The 12,214-nt window shown below is 45.1% G+C and overlaps 1 protein-coding gene across 4 annotated transcripts in view; it reads right to left on the bottom strand.

Annotated features, from left to right (window-relative positions):
* CHD7 (chromodomain helicase DNA binding protein 7) overlaps nucleotides 1-8,543 on the bottom strand; it is a 190,300-nt gene extending 181,757 nt beyond the window's left edge. Inside the window, exon 1 of one of the 4 annotated variants that reach the window (XM_030937645.1) lies at nucleotides 8,204-8,543. The gene's annotated coding sequence lies outside the window, so the exon portion shown is untranslated. Of the gene's footprint in view, nucleotides 1-7,500; nucleotides 7,729-8,203 lie in introns of those variants that run through there. The other 3 variants (XM_030937648.1, XM_030937646.1, XM_030937647.1) reach the window with 3 other exon arrangements.
* Between the last annotated feature and the right edge of the window lie 3,671 nt (nucleotides 8,544-12,214).

Here is a 12,214-nt window from a genome sequence, read left to right as displayed (position 1 = left end):
GGTTCATACACTTCAAAATACATCACCAACTGAGGTATTTTTTTTACCATATTTCTGTGCTCAAACTGATTTTTATTATTCACTTAGTATGCTAGCAAGCACTGCCTTGGAAACTAAAGGCATGCTTTTAATTCTTCAAGGGACTTCTCACTATTTGACTGCTTAGTGTTACGTTAAACATGTTTAATAGTTTTTAGGTGTGTTGAAATAATATGCACATTTGTTAATTATGTTTTAAATATCAACAGAACAGATTTCTAAAATGTTTATGTAACAGGGCACAATGGTGCATGCCAGTAATCCCAGCTAATTGGGAGGTTGAAGCAGGAACAGCCTTTGAACTCAGGAATTCGAATCCAGCCTGGACAATATTGCGAGACTCCATCTCGAAACCGAAACAACACAAAAATGGATAATAAATAAAATGTTTGTGGTTTCTTTCAAAACGATGAAAAGAGGACACAGCGGCCTCTAATAAGTTAAAGTAGTTCCCCAAACTTGCTGCAGAACTAGAGGGAAAATTAACCACTAAGGTGCCATGTACACTTTTTTAGACATACTGCAAATATGGTGTGGAAATCTGACTGTTTTCCATTGAGGATACTGGGGAAGTAGGTGATGTGTCCAAACTAACACGTGTCTAATTCCATGCCTTTCCCTACACAAAGGCTGGGTGTGGAAACCCAGGTCGCATACGGTTCCTGCTCAGCAGCAGGTGGCTATTTACCCAACCTCCTCCTGATAAAATACATCGTGGAAAATTCAAATCCACCACATGACCTCTGCTGCCTCCTTGGCCACTGCAGATGCCAGGAGAGAAGGCAGGCCCCAAAGAAGCATCCCCTCTATTCCTCCATCAAAGCCACATCCACAGGAGCCTGTGTGCGCCTTTCCATTCAATGTCTACGCCTCTTAGAAACAATCTCTTACACCCTAAGAATACACTGTTGGCCGGACCTAATGACAGAATGTATTTTAAAGGTTTTTTTTTTTTTTTAATTGCAAGTTGAACAAATAGTATTAGATATAAATTGCCACAGAGTAGCTGGCACAAGCCCATCTGAAGCTGAAGTTAGTGCACCAAGTTTTCCTGCCATTCCACACATGGAAACATTACTTCTCCTGAATTTAAGCGTATTCAAATAATCACTCAAAAGTCCTGCAGGTGAAGGCAAACTTTCACATGAAGCATGTCCCTACAACCAAGGTAAGACAGAAAGGAACCCAGAGGACTTGACTGAGTCACAATGGCCACCAAAAAGGCCCATGAGGAACACACAATGACAATAAAAGTATATTTGAAACAGACCCCTAATTAAAGGCACTGAGTCCCAGAAAGGTTATCTTTATGCATACAAGAACAAAATCTGATCTATAACAAAACAGATAACATTATCACCCATATTAGCTGGCAAACACAAAAATACAAATACTTCCCTTAAAAAAGCTTCAAAATTAATGTCCCAGATTTTCATAATTTATCTTATATAATATTAAAGTCAGCAATTCAGAAGCTTTTCTGGGTGTAACAGCATCGCTCATTTGCCACCAGTAACCATGCTGTAAAATCTACTTTTTATAATAATTGAACAAAGTAACTTTGAAGGTAATTTACTTATTAAACTGGTTTATACATACTCCACTAAAAACCAGGTAAGTATTCTGATCAACACTGGTATTCTTCTCCACATTTATTTAAATAATGTATTCATTCCTACCTTGCCTCTGTATGACTATAACCATCTTCTAAAATACAACTCTCTCCGAGGGAGACTGCAGCCCTGAGAACATGGGGGACCTGCCAGCCACATATCGGGAACCCAAAGACCTTGCCCTAATATGTGACTAGCAACAGAAAGCAGCCTCCATAAGTGGAGATATAGAAGAAGAAAATGTGCCAAGGTCTGGTTACCTCGGGATTCTATGCTTAACCTGGAATGAGCAAACTCCTACAAAGTGCTGTGTATCAGGCAAGTAACAAGCAAAGTGCTATGTGTTCAGCAAGTAAAGCTTCCCTCCCATCTCCCATTTCACTGAACCCATTCACATTCCTTGATGGACTCCCCACATGCCAACATCTTTTGGTTAAAGCTAGCAGATTATTTTTTTTTAAGTTCTGGAATGCCACTAGCAATGCAAAGGATAAAACAATGTTATCATGGTCCATTATCAGCTACCGCAATCATATGCTACAAGAACTCATGAGCTTCCTTCTCAAATCTTCAGCAAAGCTGATTCCTGCCTCTGTGAATAGCATCAGCAGCCAACCAACCAAGCAGGGAACATGCTAGAAACCTATATGCCCTGAGATCTCCCTCTTGAAAGCGCATCTATCCCCAATTCCTATTCATTCAAACTGTTAAATGTCTCTCAAATCTGTCCATTTCTCTCCATTCCCATGGCCACCACCAATCTAGTCCAAATCACTGTCATTTCCTCATCCCACAGACCACAGCAAAAAGCAGGCAGGACACTGTCTCCAACCTATTGTCCTCTCTGCACCCACAAATTCAATCTTCTTCAAAACACAACTCTGCTCGTGTCAAACACTGCTTAACACTCATCAGTGGTTCCCACTGCTTTTTTCAAAAATCCCAAATTCGATATCCTGAAAGCCCTGACCAAGTTGGATACTGCCTACCTCGAGTCTCATCTTGCAGTTCTCTGAGTGGCTCAAACACACAGCCTCCCTGCAGGTGAGGGGCACTGCCTGAAGTGCCCTCACCCCTTCTTCTACCATCATTCAGATGGCAATGCTAAAGCCACTTCCTAAGGGGTAATACCCCACCCAACTGCCGGAATCCCCAAGTCCCAAGCTCTCATTCCTCCTGGCACCCACTGCATCACGCTTATGACCTTAAGGTAAGCTCTAGTTTTTGTGTGAGTTTACCATGTCTTCTCACGTCATCACTATATTGCCAATTCATAGCACTGAATCTTTCAGGTAGCAGGTACCCAACAAACAGCTGAATCAATGAGCAAAACCACAGATGAAACAGGAAGACTAATCACAGTCCAGATTCTGTGGCCATGAAAGCCAATCCTGACGTGCACAGAGGAAGCAAGGCTCAAAGGGTCACTTTAAAAAGTGCCTTAGATTCCACATTAGCATAAGCAAACAAGCTTGAGAGTGAACCAGGCTTTACTGCCAAGTTATGTTTCCTCATAAATATCTACATTATTTTTTACTTTTAAAAAGACATTTCTAAGTTTCAAAGTAAAAGCAGAACAGAAACCCCCAAAAAATCCTCCTCCGAAAAAACAATCACATTTGCAGTCAGTCACCTAACATTAGTTAAAAAAACAACAGGAATCTAGTTATGGTGATCAATACATGCATCTAAAGTGAAAACAGTTACCAAATCTTGAAATAATTATCTCTGCATTTTTCTAAATGGATAATCATAGATTAAAAAATAAAACCTCCAAAAACAGAAGCAAATTACTGTTGGTTTAGGAACACCTTTAAGAGTTATGTTGTCCTATGCTGTACGATTCTAAAGCCAGAAGGTACCTTTGAGTCAGAACATGAGCAAGAGCTGTACTCTTACAGAGCCAACAAAGACAAGGCCAGCATCCCTCCTGCACCGGCACCATGCTAGGCACGAGGAAGACAACTGTAACTGAGATAAGCTCTGCAACAGTGGGTGGCCAGTCAGAGGCAGTTCATTTAATTAATCTCTCTGGGCTTTACTTAATCTGTAAAATGAGAAAGTTCAACTAGCTCTCTAAGGTCCTCACACTCTAAATATCCAATGATTCTCTAATGAGTATAAAATAAATTTTTATTCGACAATATCATTACAACATCCTGTTTCTATTTTTCTTATCATGCAGATGTGATTTCATTTAAAATTTTTAATATATTGATAAAAGTAAAATACGGACACACAGTCAGTGTTTTAAATTACCTTCCCAGCTCTTAACAACCACCATAATCAGCTATGGACTTCTGCCATCACTGCAACCTGAGTGATACCCAAATTGAAATAAATCATTCCGTCTTTGTATTTTTTGTAGAAAAACCAAGTGATTACTGATTTTCAATTTCTTTTCTATTTTAACATCATTCACCTTTGAATGTCAACAATTTTTTTAAAGACCAAATAAAGTTTTATAGATAAAGGGGAAATTTTTATCTCCTGAACTAATGAACCTATAGTGGTTTTGGAAACCTGCCTAGAAAAATGCCAAATTCTGAATTTCCAATCGCATGAAAAGAATATATGTATTTTTAAAACACACAAATATGACCACATGAGTGAACAAGACAACTGAAAGGGTCCCATAGAGCCAATGTATTCCTGACATCATCTTAGTATCACCTAAGATGTTCCTTCTCCACCCTTTTCGGTGAATTTAGCTATGTGACTATGTGCTTACTATTTATATGTAGAAATCATTTGCTGAAAAAGAATCACTGTCTTACAAAGTTGAAGTTTTAAGAGCCATTTGCTCAGACCTGACTAAACATTTTTATTCTTGCAATGCCATATTTATATTAGATGTTTCTAAGACAGCCATGGTGTCTGCTATCAAACTCAAAAGGTTGTATTTAGTTAATGAAAGATGAAAGATATCTATTACTTATAAGTTTATCTTAAAAATCAAATGTGAATATTTGTTTCCCTATAGAACTCTCTATGCGACAGTACACTCCCTGAGGGAAAGTACTGCCTTTTATTGTTTTAACCATGGAAGGCTTGCCAAGGTTTGCTGAATCAAAATTAACTAAAGGCATAGTGACTGTGTGGCAAGCAAACTTTTTCAAGCATGTGGAACACAATGCTGTAATCTTAGGTTTGAAAGAACTACACTAACTTGACACATTGCTTTTATGGGTTACACAGCAGGCACGCAGAAGCATTTACAGTATATTCTCTCATAACAAAATATTCCCGCTATTTTGACCTAACTGCTTAAATACTATAACGTTACTGACTTCGCATCTGTATGAAGAAACGGTTGTAATATTTCCTTGATGTTACTGTATTATAAAGGAACTCTTCATGGTATTCATTTTAACTCAATAAAAGTAAGGCTAACCTAGAAGACTCATTATGAAAAAAGTTTGGGAAATGTTCCTGTAAGTTGAACTGATGAAAAACTAGACCAAATACTGGTGAATCTACGAAAGTATTATTTTAAAACTAAGTTACTGAACACATTGTTATCAATTTGACTTCTGTATTTTCAACTTGGGAAAAAAAGTTAATTTTTTCCTTGAAAGAGGAAAATAATATTTGGGTTTTTAAATATCACCTCTACAACCATTCTGTCATTCCTCTATTCTGCCTTCCATGTTAAGACATACAAAAGAAAGTAATTTTTTAAAAAAACTAATTTAAAAATAAGGCCACTGATTAAATGAATATAACAATTTAAAATTCATATACCAGTCTTTTAAAAGTATAATTCATTTCTTATCTGAAAACTCATTTGAATCTCGAAAGCATAAACCCAGGATACAGTTCATCATGGTTCAATTTAGTGACTCGCACAGGAGAAAAAATTAGAAAATATAAAGAGAATAAAACCCACAGTGCTAGAAAACAATCCCAATTCTTCTTGAGTGCCAAGATGAGGAAATTCACCTGTTACAAGCCTGACAAAAATCCATTATGTCCTTTTATCAGCAGATTACCAAAAAAGAGAAAATGCCAGATTTCCACTATTGGGCAAAATAAGAAAATTTACCTTCCGAAATTTGCTGCTCAAGCCCTTACCCATTTCCGAATTATTCTACTTTATAACTTTTTTCACAAGACAGATTTTTCAGGGAAAATAAACTTTTCCTGAGCAAACTGGAAGACATAAAATGTCTCCTACTTATCACCTAGAAAGGCAAACCAAGTCCTACTCCATGCCCCAAGCATCTAGCTTTCAGCCTCTTTATTATCATTGTCAATGAATGGGCCCCAGTCAAATGAAAGCTGCCATTTTAGGGTAAAGACTGGAGGGCTTCTGTTGTGCAACAGCAAGACAAAAACACTGCGCGACAGATGTACTCTGGGGGCTGGGAGGATTCAACTTCGTAAAATCACTGCTCAAGTTATTTCTGAAATAGGAATTACCTAGTACTTAGACATTACTGCAATCTAAACGTAATTATAACTGGGATAAATCAGGTACCAATGCTGCTAAGGTCACAGTCACTAAGATATTTTTTGTCATCGTTAGACAAGATCAGTGAAGAAATGAAGACACGTATTTTGTTTCCTCTTTGCTACGTATACTGAGTACTCCCTCCCTTACCGAGAGAGAATTGGGGTGAAATAACACTCAACCCTTTAGAAAGGTATCGCCCACTGCAAAGACGGCTTAAAATTTTTAGAAAATAAAAAATTAGGGCCTCACGAAATCCTTTAAAAATAAATTAAGACATGTAATGTATTCCAGAAATTAAGCCCCCAAAAGAGACACTTTTTAAGATAACTTATTTAAATCGATTGCTAGATAATACACAATGGGAAACTAAAAAGTATACTTAGCAAGTGGAGCGCTGGATAGTGTATCTAATTCTAGCAATTCAAAAGGAAACTCTCTCCATGTGGGTTGCTACTTTTCTTTTGTCCATTGTCTGTTCAGAAGAGGGGGAAAAAAACTAGTTTAAACCAAGGCGTGAACAGTCTCTAAAAGTGACCTCCAGGAAAAGAGTCCGACCCATAGCAGGAACACTCTCCGCGCCGCTCGCTCCACGGGGGCGCTCACAAAGCGGGCGGCCGGCCGGGAGTTTGGGGTGCGCTCCCACGGCTCCGGGCTCCTCGAGGCAGAGTCATCCGGAGAAAGGCGGCTCGGTAATGATGGCTGCTCGGGGCCGGCGGCTCCTTCCCCAGAGCCTCCCGACCAGCGCCCCCACCCCCGCCCGGGATCCGCCGCCACCCCCCCTCCCCCGCGACCTCGCCAGCCCCGCGCCGCCGCGCCCGCCCAGCACCGCAGCCCAGCCGGTGCCCGCGCCCCCGCCCGAGCCCCGCGCCCCCAGCGAGCCCAATCCCGGGTGCGAACCAAACAAACAACGCGTTCCCCACCGCCCTCCTTTCCTCTCCCCGCTGACCGCTTGGCCTCCAGCCACCTCGGCCGTTCACGCTCCAAGCCGCCGCTCTCCGCGAGGGCAGAGCGCACCCGGGTCACCTCGGGGGCCACCTGGTGACCCCCCCCACCGGCGCTGACCCCCCGCGGGCTGGGGGGCGGGGGAGCCGAGTTGCGTTGGGAGGTTAAAGTCGCTATTATGCAGCTGCCGCCGCCGGCGGCCCGGCCAGCTCGGCAAGGTGGGGTCCCCTCCTTGCCGCGCCTCCCGGCGCTCGCTCCGGCCCCGCTCCCTTTCTTCTTCTCCTCGCGCACTTAGGAGCCGCCGGGGAGCCCCAAGAGCCCCCAACTCCGGGCTCGCAACTCCGCGCCCGCGACCGGCACTAGCTGGGCTCGGGACGCCTCCCGCGCCGCGTGTTCGCGCTGCCCCCGCCCCACGCGGCGCCCCGCGCACTTTCCCCGCCGCCGACCCACCTCGCTCGGTGGCGGTCCCCGCGCGGGCTGGCGCCGCCGCGCCGGGAGGGACGCACTTTGTTCGCGCCGGTGCGGCCGCCGCTCCCGGCGAGCGCGGCGTGGTCGGTCCGGAGCGGGGGGCGGGGGCGGGAGGCGGGGGTCGCCGCCGTCCCCGAGCCGCCGCCGCCGCTGCTCAGCCGCCCCGCGCCCGCGCGCCCATCGCCCGCTCGCACTTGAGTTGGAGCCCAACTTTTCCTCCTTCCTTTTTCTCTCGAATGGAGCCGGCAACTCGTGCTCGGCGCCGGCGGGAGGAAACGCGCTCGCGCTCCCCCGCGCGCAGACACGCTCCCTCCTGTCCCCCGTACCCCCCCACGCCGGCAGCACAACAAAAAGCCATTTACATGCGAGGAAGTGACCCTCGGCCACACCGCGCGCCCCCGCCACCGCCGGCCCCGCGGACGCAGGCGAAAGTTGGGGCGCCGGGAGGCGCTCGGGGCGCGGGTTCTGGCCCCGCGGGCGGCGACGCCGGCGACACCGCGAGGGCGGCGCTGCGCTCCTGCGCTGGCCCCGGCCCCCTCCCGCCCTCGCCCCTTGCCCCTCGCCCCGCACACGCCCAACTCCTCGATCCCAACTCCTCGCGCGGCCCCGGCCCCGGCCCGGAGCGATTTCCTGCCGCCGCCGCCGCCGCCCCTCCCGGGGGCGCAGGGCGAACTCTCGCGCTTACCGGGTCGGTCGGGCTCCTCCGCTGCCTAGTGCCGAGGGGAAAACAAAACGCAGAGCGGGCTCCGGAGTTGGCTCGGCAGCTGCGGCCAGGGGGCTGAATCCACAGACACGGAGTTGGCCGGGGGCGAACGGGGCTCTGGTGAGTTTCAGGGTCTCCGGGTCCCCGGGCCGCCTCCTCCGCGGCGCTCCTTTGTGTAATTTCACTCGATTCAAGTTTAATCCGATAGTTCCCGAGCACGAGCGCGTCCGCACCACCACGGCTCAACCCCCGCGTCGCCGCCGCTGCCGCCGCCGCTGCCGCCGCCGCCGCCGCCGCGGCCCCAGCACGCCAGCGCCTGCGCGCGTCCGGCACGCCGCGCGCACCCGAGACCGCGGGGCCGCGCGCGCCCGCCGCCGGCTCCCTCCGGGCTGCGCCGCGCCCGCGCCCGCGCGCCGCCACCTGACGTCAGGCGCGCCTGGCATAATTTATGCAAGAATTCGGCCGGGGTGGCGGAGGCCGAGGGAGAGGCCGAGAGAAAGGGGGCGGTGCGGAGCTGCAGGGCCGCGGGCCGCAAGGGCGGGACGGGCGCCACTTCCCGTCCCCGGGCGGGCCCCGGCGCTGCAGGCGGGTCTCCCTGCCGGCCGGTGAGCCGCTGCCCCGCAGCCTTCCTTGCCCAGCTGCTCGGAGCGCTCGGCCGCGGAGCCCAGGCGCGGGCAGGAGGGGCTGCTGCCACGTCTCCCGCGCGGCACCTTCCCGGAGCCGGGTGCGCCGCCCCGGGGCAGGAAGCGGGGCTCTTCGCCGGCTGCGACCCTCCTGGCCGCGGCGAAGGGTTTCCAACGCTGCGCGGCCGGCGGCGGCCGGAGGTGTCTGGCCGTCTCTGCAGTAATTATCCTTCAACTTGAAATTATTTTCCCACATGAAATTATTCAGAATGGACACGTTCCATTCCAGATGGGTTCATGCCTGCTTCTCCACATCGCTTTTCCCATCTCTTCGTGGATAGGACACTGGATCCACTACTTAATCAAAAAGTTTAACTAGATGGCATTGATTTTGTCGAATTTGTTACCATACCAAAAAAGAGGGAAGGCAGAGAGCGCAATGATTATGAAACAAAGAAATAGGATGCATGCTCATTATTAAACGTGTCGGGACTAGAATGTTTTACTCATTCTTTGGCCAAAATGGCACTTGTATATGATTGCATAGTCTTAAAAATCCGAGCCTCTTATTCCATTTCTCTTCCCGGTACAAAATGAATATTAAACCTGAAGAAAAAAACATTTTTTATTAATTTTTATTTTAGGAAACAGATTTACAAACATGCATTAAGCCTCTTCTATCTGCAAAATACGGAGCTATGTGTTTAAACCATCAATTGTAAACTTTAAGATAATTTTATTAGGTTAAAGATTGGACTTATTTTTAAATCAAGAAAGGAACTCATATCAAGCAAAGATTGTCCTATGGCAGGTACAGACTGAATGGTTATTACTGGACTCCAAAATAAACTGAGAAAATAGCAAAACTGTGTAAAATGTACTAATCTCACTCACTGTTTGTTGCTTACACTACCTGTAGTGCTAAGCCTGTAATCACAATATTGTCATTTGGACAAAAGATTAATCAAAACTATCTCATTATGTAACTACTACAACTATTCAGTAAGTTTGATTATCCTAGACTTAATCACTAAGACATTTATTTTCTGATTTTAGTAATAATTGTATAAATGTCACATTGTATTGTAGTTTGTTAAATGCACTGCTTTTAGCTTGCTTTCATCATACACTTGAGTTTTCTTCTAAAAGAAAGAAATGTTTTAATGTATAAGGAGTTTATAGATAATCAAAAAGAAGATAGAAGACAGTACAGAAAGAATTCTGACATTTAAAAAGTTGAAAACACTAAAATCAGCTTCCATCTGTTTTAAACCCGGTATCACAAACGAAGAATCACAGTTCTGAGGTTAGACTACTGTTTCCATTAAGTCTGTATTTCCCAATGAAAGCATATGAAAGGTGCTTTAGGGGTGTGTGGGGCGGGGGGGTTAAAAACAGGACACAATGTCTAGAAAAAAATCACTAGTACTTGACTATATTAGAATACATTTTTAAAATAATGTGCCATAAAAAATTATGTCTTATCTTTTACAATGTGCCACAGCTCCATATCAGATGTGCATTTATTTCAAGGCAATTCACAGGAGAAAAAAACGTGACATCTACATATAGTGAAATTACAATATTACAAATAACTTGTTATCAACAAATAGTGCCTATGAGGAGATTCCCTGTGCTCTTGTACATTTAACTTGAAAGCTAGGAAACCTCCTTTTGAAATATACCAGTGCCCAATGTAAAAACAGTCCTACAGAATGTAAGTCCTCTGACTTATAGTCTCCTTATCCTGATCACTGCCCTGAGCCATCATGAAGAAGTCTCTAAGCTTTTAAATGTTGTGGTGGTATGGAACGTAAGGGGCCTTAAAAAGTAGAAGCTCTCAGGGGCAAACTCCTAGGCAGATCTGGCCTACCTAAATCATGGTTCTCACCACACCACCACCACCCCCGCCCCCCACATTCCCCTTTAGCCTGAAATGTTTTTTCTCCATTTGCTTCACTATTGAAGTTTTCCCAATGACAGTAATTTGAATTCACAAGCTTTCCCTTTAAGTATGCAAATACCTTAGGGTGAGATAAGGGGCTACTGGTCTTTCACAGATGATTGTAAATTGGTTCAATGGGTTGCTTTCCTCCCAACACCTAGCCAGACTAACAAATTTAGAGACTTAGCCATTCATTCAACTTAGAGTGCCTAAGAGGTTCCAGGATTGGTTCTAGGTACTGGAGATACAGTAGTGAACAAAACAGACAATATGTTCTGCCCTCGTAGAGTTTACAATCTAGTGGATTGGTAGTTTTGATTTGGTGATAAGAGAATGGTAATTCTGGAGTCTGAGCCCTGGAGGAATAGGACAGGCCTGAGTTCCTTGTAGCCAGAGGGCAGTGGAAAGGTACCAAGGACCTGGGAAGGAGGGCATTGAAGAATGGAGTGGGCCAAGCAGAAAGCAATTGAGAAAAATTCCAAAGAAAACATGACCTACTGCAAAAAGGTTGTCTAGGCCCTAGGACATGAATAGAAATAGTATATTTGAAGAGCTCAGACTTAATACTGAATTCCACAGGCAAATAAATATCTCTGGAAAAATACCCCAGAATGTATCAACCTATAATACTTGGGGTGGGGGAGGTAATGTGGGCATCTAAAATAACTGAAAAAATGCTCCCACTTCTCAAACACTTAAAAGTCAAGTCCTATCTATATTAAATGTTTCCAACTTTAAAATATTATGTAAATTACACTAATTCTAGTGTTGAGGGCATCCTTCAATACATTTTTGGAACTCATCTTTTGAAATTCTGTTCAGAACCAATTTGCAAGTACTGGAAAATAACTCTCTTTAGCACCATATATTTTTCCCGCTCTAAAAACTATTATTCTTCTCCATTCACCAAATTTACATCCAAATGACTTTGGCTAGCTCCAAACAATATATTTTGCCTCTAAATGATGAAGGTTTACTGCCATTGAAGATACATAAAAAATTAAAATATAGATATAGGGAGGAGTATAAATGCTAAAGAAAGCAGCAAAAAGAAAAGTCTAAAAAACTTTTTCTGCTTCACTGGGATAATGGCATAATCCTCCTCTGTAATTTTTCTTTTTTTTTTTTTTTTTTTTTTTTTTTGAGATGGAGTCTCGCTCTGTTGCCCAGGCTGGAGTGCAGTGGCGCAATCTCGGCTCACTGCAAGCTCCGTCTCCCGGGTTCACGTGATTCTCCTGCCTCAGCCTCCCAAGTAGCTGGGACCACAGGCGTCTGCCACCACACCAGGCTAATTTTTTTTTGTTTTGTTTTTTTGTAATTTTAGAAGAAACGGGGTTTCACCATGTTAGCCAGAATGGTCTCCATCTCCTGACCTCATGATCGACCCATCTCGGCCTCCCAAAGTGCTGGGATTACAGGCTTGAG

This window comes from Rhinopithecus roxellana, chromosome 9 (genome assembly GCF_007565055.1).
Source record: "Rhinopithecus roxellana isolate Shanxi Qingling chromosome 9, ASM756505v1, whole genome shotgun sequence".
Taxonomy (NCBI): Eukaryota; Metazoa; Chordata; class Mammalia; order Primates; family Cercopithecidae; genus Rhinopithecus; species Rhinopithecus roxellana.
This window is presented reverse-complemented; position numbering and strand designations above follow the sequence as displayed.